Source organism: Delphinapterus leucas, chromosome 6, assembly GCF_059928025.1.
Source record: "Delphinapterus leucas isolate spDelLeu-1000000601 "Yukka" chromosome 6, BTC_Dleu_Yukka2, whole genome shotgun sequence".
NCBI lineage: Eukaryota > Metazoa > Chordata > Mammalia > Artiodactyla > Monodontidae > Delphinapterus > Delphinapterus leucas.
The window spans coordinates 30,127,053-30,143,993 of record NC_143134.1 but is presented as its reverse complement, the minus strand read 5'-3'; the positions used below and the strand labels follow the sequence as shown (position 1 = coordinate 30,143,993).

The window sequence follows — 16,941 nt, the reverse complement described above, 5'->3', positions numbered from 1 at the left end:
AATCAGCTATATTTCAATTTTTAAAAAAAGAGCACCTTCTCACAATTTTCAAGTCAACCATGCCCACTCTCCCACTTATATAACATGGCATGTAATTCTGTCTGGTATTGCTATGAAATAATTTCAGGTTCCAAAATGATTTGATTTAGTGATGCTAAAGTTAAGATTATTTGTTATGAGTTAAGATTATTTAAAGTTAAGATTATTTGTTATTTATATATATATATATACATTTTCTTAAAGGAAGGTTTACTGACTACAAAGAATTGACAGCATTTTCTGTAAGGTAATCAAATGAGTCATCACATTTGTACATGACGTTCTTCCAAATGAATGCAAAGATGTTATTGATAATGCTATTGATTGCCCAGAGAAAGGTTATATTTCAGTAACAGAAAGGCAAGAGGACAGACCTTTTTCTTAGGCTTGCTCATTTTTCCAGACAGATATAAAACACCTTCTCTTCTCAGAGAGTATTTGGCATATGCTCTCTCTTGTGTATCAAATTAATTGCTTTGAGATTTCTCCTCCAGGGAGTGGAGCCTGGTGATAAGTATTTTGCTGCTTTGGTCTACCTCCTCAAGGACTTTCTTAATCACTATGGGTTTGGCCAGATCTTTGATTTGGTTTCCCACATTTCCAGATACATAATCTTTAGACTTGTAACCTTTGGACTCACAAGCCCCATCATCTCCACCGATGAGGAAACAGTAGGTCTCGATTTCTCTTTCCAGGTGGACTTTGATGTCCAGGAGCTACTCATACTCCAGTTTCTGGCCCTCGGTCTCCATCCTGACCTGGTGCAGCTGTTCCTCCAAGGGCCCCAATCTGAGCCTGGATCTGGGCCAGCTGCACACAGTAGTTGCCCTTGGTCTCTGTCAAGGAGCACTCCAGGGAGTGTTTCGTGGCTAGGAGAGACTGAAGTTCAATTTCCAGTGTTTGGGCTGAGGTGGTGGCTCCCATATCCTCATACATCTGCTGTTGCAGTGAAGCACTGTTTTCATTGAACCAGGCCTCGGCATCCCTGCGGTTCTGCTTGGCCAGGGCTTCCTACTCAGCCTGTATGTTGTTCAGCAGAACCGTGAGGTCCACACCGGGCTGTACATATTTGAGAAAAGGAAAACTCTAGATTTCATCAATTAATTTGCCTAATCTACTTTATATGGGATTTTGTATCCTTAAAGTTATATATTTATAAGATTTCCTCTAAAAATAGCCTGAAGTTTATTGAAATGTTACTGTCCACACAAGAAGAATGGGCCATACTTAACAGCACTAATTTTGCCAATATCATAGATTATTTTTCATTTAAAAGTTCATGGGCATAAACTAATCAATGGTGGCAGAAGTCAGAATAGTGGGTACTCTTGGATGGGTCCTGACTGGCTGGGGCATGAGGAAGCCTGGGAGGACCTGGGAATATGCTTTTGGTCTTTGTCAGGTACTTGTGTGGGTGTGATGTATTTGTATATATATGGTGCTCTTTGAGCTGAACATTCAAGGTTGCATGGTCTACTATGTAGTCAACAAAAAGAATAAAAGATCATTGCTTTTAAGAAAACCCTTGGGCTTCCCTGGTGGCGCAGTGGTTAAGAATCCTCCTGTCAATGCAGGGGACACGGGTTCGAGCCCTGGTCTGGAAAGATCCCACATGCCATGGAGCAACTAAGCCCGTGCACCACAACTACTGAGCCTGTGCTCTAGAGCCCTCAAGCCACAACTGCTGAGCCCACAGGCCACAACTACTGAAGCCCGTGTGCCTAGAGCCCGTGCTCTGCAACAAAGAGAAGCCACCGCAATAAGAAGCCCGCACACCACAACAAAGAGTAGCCCCCACTCGCCGCAACTAGAGAAAGCCCGCACACAGCAACGAAGACCCAACGCAGCCAAAAATAAATTAATTTTTTTAAAAATTAAATTTATTTATTTATTTATTTATGGCTGCGTTGGGTCTTCGTTTCTGTGCGAGGGCTTTCTCTAGTTGCGGCGAGCGGGAGCCACTCTTCGTCGCGGTGCATGGGCCTCTCACTGTCACGGCCTCTCTTGTTGCAGAGGACAGGCTCCAGATGTGCAGGCTCGGTAGTTGTGACTCATGGGGCCAGTTGCTCCGCGGCATGTGGGATCTTCCCAGACCAGGGTTTGAACCTGTGTCCCCTGCATTGGCAGGCAGATTCTCAACCACTGCGCCACCAGGGAAGCCCCTAAATTAATTAATTTTTTAAAAAACTTAAAAAAAAAAAGAAAGCCCTCAAAGTCATTTTATTTTTAATACTCAACTTTTTCTGATGAATCATGTATGTTCATTGTACAAAAATTTGGAAAACACAAACAAGCATCAAAAGATGAAAATCATTTCTAATCAACCCACCAGAATAACTTGGCTTTATAATAAATGTTGTTTGAAGCCCTGTAACAGCTCAGTTTCTGTTCCCTGGCTTATAGGGCAACTGTCAAGCTCTTTATCAGAACCTATCAACTTCAACAATGACACTGGAAGCTATGGCCGCATAGACACCACACACCCACAATGCAACCTGTTTCCAGCATCCATGCTGCTTCTTCCCAGCAGCAAAAACCAGTTGGCTGGTTTTCAAAACCAGTTACTGGCAATTACCTTGTTATTCACCCTCCATAACAAAACCCATGCTGTTCATACTGCAGCCCCAAAGAAAATTTGCAGAAGCTGAGAAGCTGAGAACCCAAAATAGGCACCAGGAAGACCAAGCAATCACTTCCCAGCTATCATCCCATCGAGTCTCAGCCTCACGTCCACCTCAGCGGCATCGAGAGCAGTGCTGCACCATCACATCCATCTCCTGGAATGGATTCACATGTTAGGAAGTTGAGCTGACACAGAGTTGGAGTTATAATCTTGTGATATGACAGTACTCTTTCTTGACTAAAGCAAATGAATAATCAATCTCTTTGACTGAAGACAGAGGTCATCCCTGACTCATGGAACTTTGGAGAGGTGAGCTCCAGATTCAATAATAGGGACACAGATGGCTCAAATAGCAAATTTTCAGGAAGCTCCTGTCACCTGCCAGGCACTGTGCCGGTTGCCCTACTAATGTTCATTCACTGCACTCCTCCTGACTACTCTATAAGACGATGCTGTAGTCACCCCCATTTCAGATAAGGGACTCGAGTCTCAGATGTACCTCTTCCTGATAGGCATCACCCTGTGGAAGGGAAGATTAAGAGTTAAGTAGAGTTGTCACATGTCCAGAGAACCCGGGGTACCTGCTGTTAAGAGTAAAGCCAGAAATGTGTCTCCGGTGCAGTGGCACAAAGGTCACATGACGTGAAGAGGTAGATGCCGCAGGACAGTCTTGTGGGAATAAATGGGTTGGATGTTGAGAGAGGTAACAGCCCACTTTCAGTTTCCCTATTTCCTTTATCAGATTCTTTTCAGCTCCCTTACAGGGAAGAAATTAGCCATTTGGTTCCATAGGAACCCTATGTCTTAACGTTTCCTTAGCTAGTGCTACAATTCTCTTTTAATCTTTCATCTCACAGGGAAAATTATTAATACAAATGCCATATAGGCTTTCATCAAAAGAGCCAGGATGTCATTGTAAATGTTAGCTGGTGGCGTGTGTCATCCATCTCATTTACGATGAGGAAGCTGAGTCAGAGAGAGGAAGTATGACTGGGGTTTGGTTAAAAGTAAATCACTGTGCTTCATTTCATCTGAAAATCACAGCAATGCAATAGGCCACATCTGCTATTCAAAGTCAAAGAAAAAGATGGAAGAAATATTCCCAAAATACATATTGGTATTACAGCTAAAGTCCTGTTCTAGTTCATGTGTAAAGGAGGCAAAGCTGACCAGCCCTCTTTATCCTATGGAGTGTGTCTCCATTCACCACTCTCATCCTCACTCTGACACTGAACTAGCTGCTTGGTCTCAGAAGATACATTCTCTCACCTTGACCTTTCGTTTTCTTCACCTCCCACCATCTGAAAAAATAAATTAAAAGATTATTGGACAAGATGGCCCCTGAGGTCTGCTTAGCTTCTCTCTGTGTAGCTGAACCCCTTGTAGGCCTAGTGCCAACAGCCACCTTCTTAGCCCAGCCAGCCTTCTTCTGTGGGCCCACTCACAGGGCCTTGAGCCCCAGTCTCAGTACTGGGCCTCCGTTTAATTGCACCAGACTATATCTGGATTCCTGGCTTTGCATTCCACTCCTTGCCACACTCCCTTTGCCTGGAGCCTACCTCACTGTCCTGGCTCTTAGGGAGCTGCCGCCAGCCCAGGGTCTGGACTCTAACAACTGAGAACAAGGCCAAGCTGTCTCAGAAGCCTTGTCAGGGCTACAGGATCTGTTGAAATAACCCCTTCTACATTCCTAGGATTGGTGACTTGTATCTTCTCTCTTTTGATCTTTGTCAGTCTTGCTGGGTTTATTCATTTTATTGATTTTTTTCAAAGAAACAGATTTTTGTTTTATTGACTTTTTTCTATTGATTTTGTTTTTCATTACATTGATTTTGCTTTTATCTTTGTTATTTTCTTATGGCTGCTTGCTTTGGCTTTATTTTGTTCTTTTTTAGTGTCGAGCTAGATACTTGGATTATTGGTTGGAGAACTTTTTTCCAATGTAAGCATTTGTGGCTATATATTTCCCTCTTGGCACTATTCTAGCTGCGCCTCACATATTTTGATATGATGTAGTTTTATTTTCATTCAATTCTATGTATTTTAAATTTTCCTTTGAAATTTGTCCTTTGTCCCATGGATTATTTATAGGCATGTGGCTTAATTTCCAAGCGTTTGGATATTTTCCTGCTGTCCTTCCTTATTGCTTTCTAATTTGAATCCATTGTGGTCAGAGAACATAATCTGTATGATTCCAATTATTTTAAACTTGGTTAGATTTGCTTATTTTATGGCTTGAGGAATGATCTGTCTTGGTAGATGTTCCATGGGCACTTGATAAGAATGTTTATTCTGCTTTGGTTTCATGGAGGACTCTATGGATGTCTGCTAGATTCTGTGGTTGATTATGAAGTTCAGCTTTGGATATCCTTGATGATTGTAAGCACAGTAACCTATCAATTGCTCAGAGTGGGCTGTGGAAATCTCCACCTATAATTATGGATATATACAAGCATTTCTGTACTCATTTCTACTATAAGAATTAGTTCATATTACACACACGTTGCACCATGCTCTTCTCAGCCAGAGATGCCTCTTTTCCAATAAACCATAATAAAATTCTAACTCACTGTTTTAAATGTCTGTATGTTACTGCATGGTTTTGAATGCATCAGAACTTATAGCACCACTCTATTGTGGGACATTCACTTTGTTCTGTGGGTGGCATTATTCCCATTGATGATTCCACTGGCCTTCTTAATTGCAATTCTGAGTTTTGATGACAAAGGCTGATGGTTGGAAGTTCTCAATTGTTGAGTGGCCTATAGTAGGAGGGTGGGAGGGCAGAGGTGAGTTTACACTGAGCCTTTAGATAAAAGGAAGTGTGACTCTGAAAATCATCTGCTTGTAGATTATAACAAATAAGCCATAAAGAAAACCCTATCATCCTTTCTTGGAAAAAGGAGCAGCTGTATCTTAGACAAAGATGAATTTATCTCTGTCGTGTAGGCATACGAACTAAGGTCCAAATTATTCTCAGGACACAACAAAACTCTACAAACAGAATATACACCAACCCAAGCAATTCCACCAAATTCTTTACATGAGCAAAATCTCTTAAATGTAATTTACCAACTAAGACGTAAACAGATAAGAGAATCCAGGATATCGTGAGATCAGGACTGTTGACTGAGTGAGAAATGTTTAGCTTGGAGAGGAGAAAGTGAGGGAAATATACCTCCAGCTCCCAGCATCATGGAGGGAGGTTGCCTAGTGTAATCCAAAAAGGACCAGGAATGGACTGGTTCCCCCATGGAACAGGCAGCATCCTGACTCCAAGGGGCTACAGCCCCTGTTACCGACAAATGGCAGCCAACATCTCAGCGTCCCTCTGACTGTGGCCAGTCTGCAGTGGAATGTCTCCCCCCACCCCTCGCAACCGCCCCGTCAAATGCCATGCCCACTCCCACCTCCAAAGTGTCTCTCACTCTGGCTCTCCTGCTTGAACATCCTCCATCCCTCCACCTACCCAGATCTGGACAATCTTTCAGGACCCAGAAAAAAAATCCCACACCCTCTGAGAAGCCTTTCTTGATAATTCCAGGCACCACCAATCTCTCACCATGCCATTAGCACCTTATTAAACATGATATTTTTTTCTTTCTTTTTAAAATGGAGCAGCTTTTCCTCCTCAACTGGATCACAAGTCCTTTTCGGAAAATCACCCTGTACCTCTTTCACAATCTACAATACCTTCCACAGGACAAGGCAAGTGACTGAGCCCTCAAAAAGTACTTGTTGATACACTCATTTTCCCTCATTCTTTTTCATAAATCCACGTGCTTTAATTAAAGGTGGGGGCACGTGGAAGTGTGCAGGAGTTTAGCTTTCTGTTTTGAAATGTCCTGGTGACATTTGGCTATACAATATTTTACCTTAATAATGCTTATTCATGGCTATCATTAAAGTTGATTCTCTTACTGAAACCCTTCTGTAATTAGCTTTAAAGAAAAAGAGCAATAAAAACAAAATTCATGGGTCTGCTAATAAGGCTTCTCATCTATGGAACAGCCTGTAAAGACTTTGGGTGGGCTGTGTCATACATGCCAGTTCATGGAAAGAACAATCATCAAGGGATTTTTAAACAGAATGGAGTTCAAAATGTGCCTCTCTGAAGTTACATTCTTAATCACCAACCATATATAAATAGGCCCACAGGTCACCCTCCTCACCAGTCTCTTTTGTTCTGTCACATTCCCCAGTGTCCTACAGTCACCTTGATTCCTCCTTCTTCACATGTTAAGTGTTTATCACTGGCTCTTTCCCCAGGGAAGTTTCGGGAAGAGCCAGCTGACCTCCTTTTCCACAATTCATGGCCTTCTATCACACATCTGTAAAGCCCCCTCTGGAGAATGATTTCCTTGAAAGCAGGGACCATTTAATTCATCTTGGGTTCTCAGGAGCCCCAGCAATAGGCATCCAGGAGGTTCCCACTTAGCATGGATTGAATCAATGAACACAAAGACAAACCCACAGGGCTATGGAGATCCTAAGAAGTGATCATTAACTCTGCCTCATACACTCTGCTGCTGAGTCTTGAAAGCTAACAGAGAGTTATTTCAGACCAAGATAGAGTGAACAGAAAGGGCCCAGAGCAGGAGAATTTGAGCTAAGGCCAGAGTTGCAACTGGTTTGGGGAAAACAAGCTGTTTCACGTGGCTGAAATACTGGTGGTTGAGGGGCAAAAGATGAAGCTCAAGAGCTAAACTGAAGCCAAACCATGAAAGTTTGTGTGTCATAATAAGGCATTTGGATTGACTTCTACAAGCAAAGGCAAGCAACAGAGAACTTTTCATTAGAAAGTTGAGAGATATTTATTTTACAAAGGTAAATGATTCACCACATTAATAGAAAAAGGGTGAAAAATATATATTTATCTCAAATGCTGAAAACTAATTTGGAAGTTCATTTGGAAAACTAGGGTTATAGGAAATGTTTATTAACTTGTAAAAGTGTATATAATAGTAAATGTCCTCCTTTATAATAAGTACAGAAGACTGACTTTGTAGCCAGAAGTGAAAAAGTCACCTTCAATAAATGGATAAAGAAGATGTGACACATATATACAATGGAATATTACTCAGCCATAAAAAGAAATGAAATTGAGTTATTTGTAGTGAGGTGGATGGACCTAGAGCCTGTCATACAGAGAGTGAAGTAAGTCAGAAAGAGAAAAACAAATTCTGTATGCTAACACATATATATGGAGTCTAAAAAAAAAAAATGGTTCTGAAGAACCTAGGGGCAGGAAAGGAATAAAGACACAGACGTAGAGAACGTACTTAAGGACACAGACATAGAGAACAGACTTAAGCACACAGGGAGGGGGAAGGGCAAGCTGGGACAAAGTGAGAGAGTGGCATGGACATATATACACTACCAAATGTAAAATAGATAGCTAGTGGGAAGCAGCTGCATAGCACAGGGTGATCAGCTCGGTGCTTTGTGTCCACCTAGAGGGGTGAGATAGGGAAGGTGGGACGGAGATGCAAGAGGGAGGGGATATGGGGATATATGTATATGTATAGCTGATTCACTTTTTTATAAAGCAGAAACTAACACACCATTGTAAAACAATTATACTCCAATAAAAATGTTTTTAAAAAAATTAAAAACAAAAAAGTCACCTTCACCAATAGAATTGATTACTGTACTCTAGGTCCCATGAATGTAATAAGAAAAGAAAAGGTTAATATTAGCTAAAACTTATTGTACACACAGGCAAAAATATTTGCCCAAATGGAAAGATTCATGTAGAAGAATGTTCATTATTTTACAATCTGTGATAAACTGGAAACTATCTACATGTCTAAAAATAGAGAACTGACTGAATAAGTATTAGCACCTCCTTGTATATAAATATTAAGCAAATGCCAAAAAGAATGAAGCAGAATTATAGGTACTAATATTGAAAGATTTCCAAAGCATATTAAATGAAAAGAGCAAGTCACAGAACTATGTATGTAGAATACTTTGCTTTGTGAAACAGAAAGGAAAAAGAAAAGATAAAAGAAAGGAAGAAAAATAAGTGTGTATGTGTGTGTCTGGAAATATAAATAACAAACAGGTGATGGTGATTACCTCTGAGAGGAAGAAAATTAGAAGGGAAAGCAGCTGAAGGGAAACTTTGAAACATCTAAGTAAGACTATATTATATTTTTTAGCCAATTTAAAAAGAAGAGTCTTTCCCAAAGGAATCATCTGAAGACCAGTTAGTTTATTGTAATAATCACAGAAAGAAATGGTGAAGGCATGAATCAGGACAAAAGGAAGGGAAAAGATTTGAAACCCTGTTGAGCAGAAATGATAGTTTAGTGACTGAAAAGATGTAATAAGTTTAAGAAAAGAAGGTATTCAAGGATGGCGATGAGGTCTCGAGTTTGGGAAGCAGGTGAGCAGTGACACCATTAACTGAGGAACAGAATGTAGGTGGGAAAGGTCATGAATTCAGTTTGAGACCTGTTTCATTTAAGAGGCCATGAAACAGTGGATGGGCATGTTGCATGGTCAGTAAGCAATACAGACCTGAGCCCAATGTATGCCACTGCCCTTTGACACATGACACTGGTCCAAGCCACCTTCACCCCTCCTAATTGTCTCCGAACTGCCTCTACTCTCATTTCTGCCTTTCCAATCTGTTCTCCCCACAGAAGATAGAATAATCTTTCAGAAAATCTCCAGTGGTTTCCCACTGCTCTTGCCTGGTGCTGGGCCACCTCCTAGGTACCCTCCCCCTGACTCAATACACTAATTACATTGGATACTGTCAGTTTCTATCTCCTCCTCCTAGAATGCAGCAAACATGCATGCACACACACACTCATGCACAAAAACACCTGCACACCAATCCCATCCATTTTCCTGGGTATCTAGGGCTCCACTTCTGTATCACCTCCTCAGAGAAGCCAATCTTGATTTCTGTATCCTCACTACCAATGTGATCTCCTGGTATTTTCTCTCATCTGTCTCTACTACTGACACTGAAAGAGCAGGAAGCATGCTTATTTAATCACCTCTTTATCCCCAACTCTTAGGACAGGGCTACCCCAGAATGGCAATTCAATAAACACTAGTTGAATGAAATAATTGATTAGTATATTGATGGAGGAATAAACTAATAAGTAGAGGGTAAGTCTGTTCACAAATAATCAGAAATAAGAAAAAATAAAGAGGAACCTGCACAGCAGATGCTGGGAGTCTGGGAGAAAGGTTGTGAGGTGACAGCACCAGGTGAAAAGGAGTTTTTGATTTTATAATTAGGGGATCACCAAGGAACATTTTCCAGACACTGTCTGCGGATCGGGAGAAGCCAATTGTCTCATGTTGGTGTAAATAAGGTGAGAGAAAGTGAAATGAGGAAGGAGGGGGTGGGAGAGGGAAGAAGGGATGCTTGGAGGGGAAGTTGTTTTAGGTACAAGAAGCCTAAGGATGAGGTCCACAAAAATAAGTTATATATTTTTAAAGGTAATACTCAAAACTCATCACTTGCTAATCATTGTGTGACATGTTACTATCGTCCACACCCTTGAAGTTAAGACTCTGCAAAGCTGTGTTACTGCACATCCTTTCCCACCTCCCAGTGGCAGCAGGGTATAACTATTTATACCACAGGAACTGGCAAACCCTATAAATCATGACGTTTTAGTCCACAAAGCCAGGTGTTAACGTTTCCCCGCATAGTCCTGCCCTGGGAGCCTTAACCAACAGATAGCACAGGAATGAGGGTTGGGGCAGGGGGAGGTGGGGGGGGGGTATTTGCAATAAAAGGACAGGAGTTTGTGGGCCACACTGGAACATCAGAATCCCCTCTCCTGGCCATCATTTGATGACTTTTATTTTCTTCTCCCACGCGAGTAAATAAGTCTCTCTGCAAACAAGGTTATTATCTATTACAGGAGTTGCTACTTCCAGCGAAAAAATCACAGTTCAGTCCTTTAGATCATGCAGCCACCACCGCCTCACAAATAACCATCCATAAAATAGCAGTGTCTCCAGCTCAGGGACCAGTAGGAGAGTCTGGAGGGAGGCAGTCCTGAAGGAGTGAGATCAGTGGGACCAGTGAACTTGTTACGACCTCCAATGATGACGTTAGGTGTGACACCATCATTCATCAGGTGCAGGAGGCCGTTCCAGCCTCCATTCTGGACAAGTATACAAACCACAGACACACACTATTACCACTGGTCCTATAAAGACCTATTTCACAGCTCTTCTGGTGAGTAGGGGTCATAGTTCAACTGTCTCGTATTCCAGGACCTTAGTTTGAGGGTTAGGCTTGAGGAATTTTTAAAGGTGTCTCCATTTGGTGCCCACAGAAATGGTAAAGGAACCTGAGACTCTTCCAGGTGGGTTATTTTGTCATTTCTTACTCTCATCTCCATTCTTCCAGAGAATATGAATCTCCTTAAGTGTTTGAGTCAGCTAGTGGCCACTCTAGATGAGACTCCAAAAGTTTGTGTACAGCCTGTGATGGTAAATTTCACATGTTAACTTGGCCCACTGGGTGCCCAGATACGTGATCAAACATGATTCTGGGGGCTTCCCTGGTGGTGCAGTGGTTGAAAATCTGCCTGCTAATGCAGGGGACACGGGTTCGAGCCCTGGTCTGGGAAGATCCCACATGCCGTGGAGCAACTGGGCTCGTGAGCCACAACTACTGAGCCTGCACGTCTGGGGCCTGTCCTCCACAACAAGAGAGGCCGCAATAGTGAGAGGCCCTCGCACCGCGATGAAGAGTGGCCCCTGCTTGCCACAACTAGAGAAAGCCCTCGCACAGAAACAAAGACCCAACACAGCAAAAATAAATAAATTAATTAATAAGAACAAGTCACCGAGACCTGCAATTAAAAAAAAAAAAAAGATGATTCTGGGTGTTTCCGTGAGGGTATTTTTGGGTGACTTTAGTATTCAAATGGATAGGCAGAGTAAAGCAGACTGCCCTCCCTAATGTGGGTGGGCCTCATCGAATCAACTGAAGGCCTGAAGAGAACAAAAAACTGACCCTCCTGGGAAAAGAGGGAATTCCTCCTACCTGATGGCCTTCAAGCTGGGATAATGGCTTTTTCCTGCCTTTGGACTCACACTGAAACACTGGCTCTTCCTGGGTCTCAAGCCTGCTGACTCACCCTGCAGACTTCTCAGCCTCCATAATCACATGCACCAATGCCTCATCACAAATCTCCTTCTATATATATGCACATCCTATTGGTCCTCTTTCTCTGGAGACCCTGGACTAATCCACTACTATAAAAACAGTTTGGGAGAAAACCTGTTCCTAAAAGGATCATCTGGTTGCTACAGGAGAACCCACCGGGGCCAGGAGGTAGGGTAGTCCAGGGGAGCCTGAGCAGGGTGGGTGTAGAGGTACAGCTCCCACCCCATCCCCTGGGGGTGTCCATCAGAGGCATCTCCTGAATCCCAATGTCATCACCTCTGAAGGAGAAATCACAGAGGCTGGCCCACCTCCTCTGCTTCGGGGACCACAAAGTCGAATGCAGGGATGTTCCAGGGCCTGTGACCCTGACCGCGCTCTGCCAGACTTGGAACCGCTATTAAGCCTAATCCTGCAACTTACTCATCAGAACCTTGAGTTCTGTCAGTGCTGATGTGGGAGCCCCCCCAGCTCTGCAGGATTCAGGAAGCGGGGGAGGGGTGTCGATGGCTGTGAGCTGACACCTGTAGAAGCTGGCTACCGGGTACCTTTTAGATCATTTCTCTTTTTTTTAATGTTGATATATTTTGTATGTTGTATGTATGTTTGAAAATTTCCACAGCAAATGTCTACATTTTATAAAGAAAGGTTTACAAAAGAACCAGGTGAGTGACATCACAAGAGTGACATCTCTGCTGCCAGCAAGAGAAGGTGGCTGTTCAGTCTCTGCCTTTCGAGTCCATGACCGTGTTTCTCTGGGGGCCCTGGGGCCCATCTGAAGACAAGTCCCAGCCTCTGGAGGCTGCCTTTCTCTGCCTGTCCCTCTCATCATTCCTGTCTTTTAGAAATAATTCAGTGTTGGCGGAAGCAGGCTGTGGGGACTTCTGCTTGAACAGGCCTGTGCTCGGGAAGAGCAGAGGGTCCAAACTGAGGTCCGGAGGGAAAGGAAGTGAGATGGATGTGCCAAATCCTAGGAGGTAAAGGGCTCTTCAGGATCCAACATGGTGCAGCCCACTGGTCCCAGCAGGACCGAGATGCGTGCATACACTGCACCCACCTCCAGGAGGACTGATGTGTCGTGAAAGGGGCTGGCTCTTCCACACAAAGAACACTCAAAACAGTTATGTTTTCATTGTTTTTTCCCAAGAGGTAAAAGCATTGTTACTCCCTCTTTGGGGGAAAGCATAAGGGACCCGATTTTATAGTGTTTCTGCTGAAAACCAGGCTAGGGCTAGTTTTCCATCAACAAAGCTAGAACTGTGTTGTGGTTTTTCAAGATGTTTTTAAACAGAAGGTTTCTATATGGGCAAATAGTATTAGAAATGCTGAATATTTGCAAAGCAAAAAGCAATAGGATTGAACCTTGTCTGTCGGTCCCTCTAGAATGCCAAACAATTATATTTAATTGTCAGAAGGATCCCAGCAGAGAGCACTACTGGTGGGAAGTTGGGTGAAAGTCAAGTTCCACTGAGTTTGCAGGTTTGATACAAGTTTAAATTGTTAAAATTTAGAAAGAAATCTTTGCTGCTTTTTCTGCCCATTCAATAGACAGAAGTGAGGAAATGCTCTTCTGAGGGGCCTTCACTTTAGGAAAACTACACATTTCAAATGACACACTAGGATGGCTTCAAGTCTAAAGTAAGCAGCCAGCGTTGGGAATTCCCTGGTGGTCCAGTGGTTAAAACTCCACGTTTCCACTGCAGGGGGCGCTGGTTCGATCCCTGGTGAGGGAAGTAAGATCCCACATGCTGTGGCCAATAAATAAATAAATAAATAGATAGATAGATAAATAAATAAAAATAATAATAAATAAAGTAAGCAGCGTCGTAACAACAAGCTCTTTGAACATTCTTTCTCAGAAAGCCTTGGCTTTGAGGGGTTTCAGATATTCTGATGCCACTGGGCATCAGGAACACCAGTGATAAGGTGAGGCTCCAGTCCCTCAGCTCTCCCTTCTCTGCAGCTTCTCTTCCGGCATCTAGGTTTCTCTACAGCTTCCGCAGGAGATGAGATCATGGCTAGAAACCCAGATCTCCGCTGGAAGGTGGTGGAACTTGCCAGACCTCTCTTGTCGAGAGGCAAGGCAAGTCTGAGCCCAGAATCTGAGGGCCAAAGACCATGGATGCCCTGAGCATCTGCCAAGCAAGAGCAGAGGCTGATCCGAACCTGAGGCACCGCACAGAGTCAAGAGGATGCAAGGGGATGCCAGTTCCCCAAGAAGAGCAGCAACTCTTCCTCTCCTCCCAGGCATATCAGGGGTGCCCATGGCACCTTCTGCCCACCAAGGTGAAGAGCACAGCATTGCCTGAACCATGGAAACTCAGTCTTTGGTATGGCATCTTGCTGGAATCCAGTGGTTCTCATGGAGATTCCTGGCCCCCCAACCCTCCAAGTTTAACTAGTGTCGTTCTGTTTGTTTTAGGGAAACCTCGCCAATCCTAGTGCTGGGAGGCACAGATTGACACACAGCAGCATGCCACCCTGGTGGGGGGGAGGGAAGAGGCAAAACCACATGGGGACAGAATGATTTGTTGTTTCTTTACCTCAACTGAAAATCAATACTTATGAATTTGCAGGACGAAAAGCAACTTATAAGATTATTGTATGATTGCACACCCACACACACACACACACCCCATGGTCAGCGTCCATCCTGTTGTGCACTTACACACACACACACAGAGTTAACATCTACCTACTCAGTAGGCCATTCTTACACTTAATGCCTCCCACCATAAAAACATTCTTTATCCACTGCATATTGTAGATTTCTTATGCTAAAATTCTAATTTTTTTCTTGTCCTTTACCCAGGAAATATGCACAACTGATCATTTCTTTCCATTTCATATGAAACTATCTTATTTCTTTTTTTTTAATAACATCTTTATTGGAGTATAATTGCTTTACAATGGTGTGTTAGTTTCTGCTGTATAACAAAGTGAATCAGCTCTACGTATACATATAATCCCCATATCCCCTCCCTCTTGCATCTCCCTCCCTATCCCACCCCTCTAGGTAGACACGAAGCACCAAGCTGATCTCCCTGTGCTATGCAGCTGCTTCCCACTAGCTACCTATTTTACATTTGGTAGTGTATATATGTCCATGCCACTCTCTCACTTCGCCCCAGCTTACCCTACCCCCTTCCTGTGTCCTCAAGTCCATTCTCTACATATGTCTTTACCCCTGTCCTGCCCCTAGGTTCTTCAGAACCATTTTTTTCTTTAGATTCCATATATGTGTGTTAGCATATGGTATTTGTTTTTCTCTTTCTGACTTACTTCACTCTGTATGACAGACTCTAGATCCATCAACCTCACTACAAATAAGTCAATTTCATGAAACCATCTTATTTCTAAATTAAGTAATTCCATTTAACTTAATTTGTCCTTGGGTATTTTCATTTAAAATGCTGAATCCTCATTGTGCTTCTCTCTGAACCCCACAGAACTTTCTGGGCAGCAGCACCATGGGGTCTGGTCCTTGCCCGGAGAAGCACACCCTGATACAGTGGTGCAGCCCAGAAGCCCCATTCTTCCAGATGCATGAGGTGCAGGAGCAAGGAACTGCCCCAGCCATACACCGCCTCCTCCCCCATGCCACAGGAGCCTGGCTGAGCTTGTGCTCAGCCCACCCTCTACTTCCTGCGGCCCCATGTAAAGGTCCAGATAGGCGGGCTGACCTCTTGAGCTCCACACTCTGAGGTGGCCAAGTGGATCTGGGGTCCCAGTGTCCAGGCGCCCCCCAGACCCTCCACGTCCAGGCCACGTCCCTGCTGGGAGACACGACAACCAAGCAAGGGGCTGCAGGCTTCACAAACCCTTCAGGATGAGCCTGTTGGCTGGAAAGCCAGCCTCTTACGTGTTTTACATGTTTGCTGCCCAAGTGTCCCATTACCACTACTTTGCTTCAATGATATTTATCATGTATTCCCCAAAAGCATGACATATATTCAAAGACAGAACAGAGTGGTAGCATAGAAGAGCAAGAAGTCTACTCTTTGTGAGATTAAAGTTTCATCAAAAGCTTATCTTTTGGAATTATTTTCTCTTAAACATGAATATAAAAGCAATGAATGAAATAATCAGGTATTTCTGGAAATAAAACATTTACTATTTTCTAACGACCCTGTCCAAAGTCATTACAAGTTGTATGTGTGTGCGTGTGTGTGTGTGTGTGTGTGGTGTATGTGTGATGTGGTGTGTGTGTGTGTATATGTGGGGGGATAGGGTATGTATGTGTGTGTGTGTGTGGTATATGTGGGGAGGTGGGCTATATATGTGTGCATGTGTGGTGTATGTGTGATGTAGTGTATATGTGCACACACACATTTAATGCATCTATTATACCTGTGTCACATAAAAAAAGAGATGTCCAGATCAAATTAGTAATTTTGTCTATTAATCTCAAAAGAGTTTCTTAAACTGTTTTTCAAACGATTTAGACAATTTACATGTAAGCCACCCATTTATGAGATTTTTCAACAATTTTAAGAAAAAAATCAACTTTTAAAGTTGTATTCTACATCAAGGAACAATTTTTTAATCTAAAATTAAAGCAAAATTCAATCAGTCTCACCATAATGATATATCATGGCTATACTTGAAATAGCTTTGTTGATGACAGTTTAATATGACCTTAGCTCACAGTTATCAAAAGAACATAATGTTAAGGAAAAAAAAGTTTAGATATTTTTGCTAAGAAAAAGATTTAAAATACTTTTAAAGACAGTGAAAAAACTACCAACTGAGAATAAATTTTAGAGTACAGTTAATAAAGACCAACTAGGGCTTCCCTGGTGGCACAGTGGTTGAGAGTCCGCCTGCCGATGCAGGGGACACGGGTTCGTGCCCCGGTCCAGGAGGATCCCACATGCCGCAGAGCGGCTGGGCCTGTGAGCCATGGCCGCTGAGCCTGTGCGTCCGGAGCCTGTGCTCCGCAACAGGAGAGGCCACAACGGTGAGAGGCCCGCGTACCGCAAAAAATAAATAAATAATAAAGACCATCTATAAAAAGCAATAGAACATTTATAAATAAAATGAATAATTTATACCACCCTAAATATCATCAGATTTGCAAATGGGGGAAACAAAATATTTTCAAAGAGCTCTTGTAAAAACAAGGCTT

At 42.9% G+C, this 16,941-nt stretch overlaps 1 protein-coding gene and 1 pseudogene across 1 annotated transcript in view; both read right to left on the bottom strand.

The window, feature by feature from the left end:
• SHC3 (SHC adaptor protein 3) overlaps positions 1-16,941 on the bottom strand; it is a 140,958-nt gene that overhangs the window by 119,275 nt on the left and 4,742 nt on the right. The window lies entirely within an intron of this gene.
• On the bottom strand, positions 304-15,708 carry LOC111167642 (keratin, type I cytoskeletal 25-like; annotated as a pseudogene).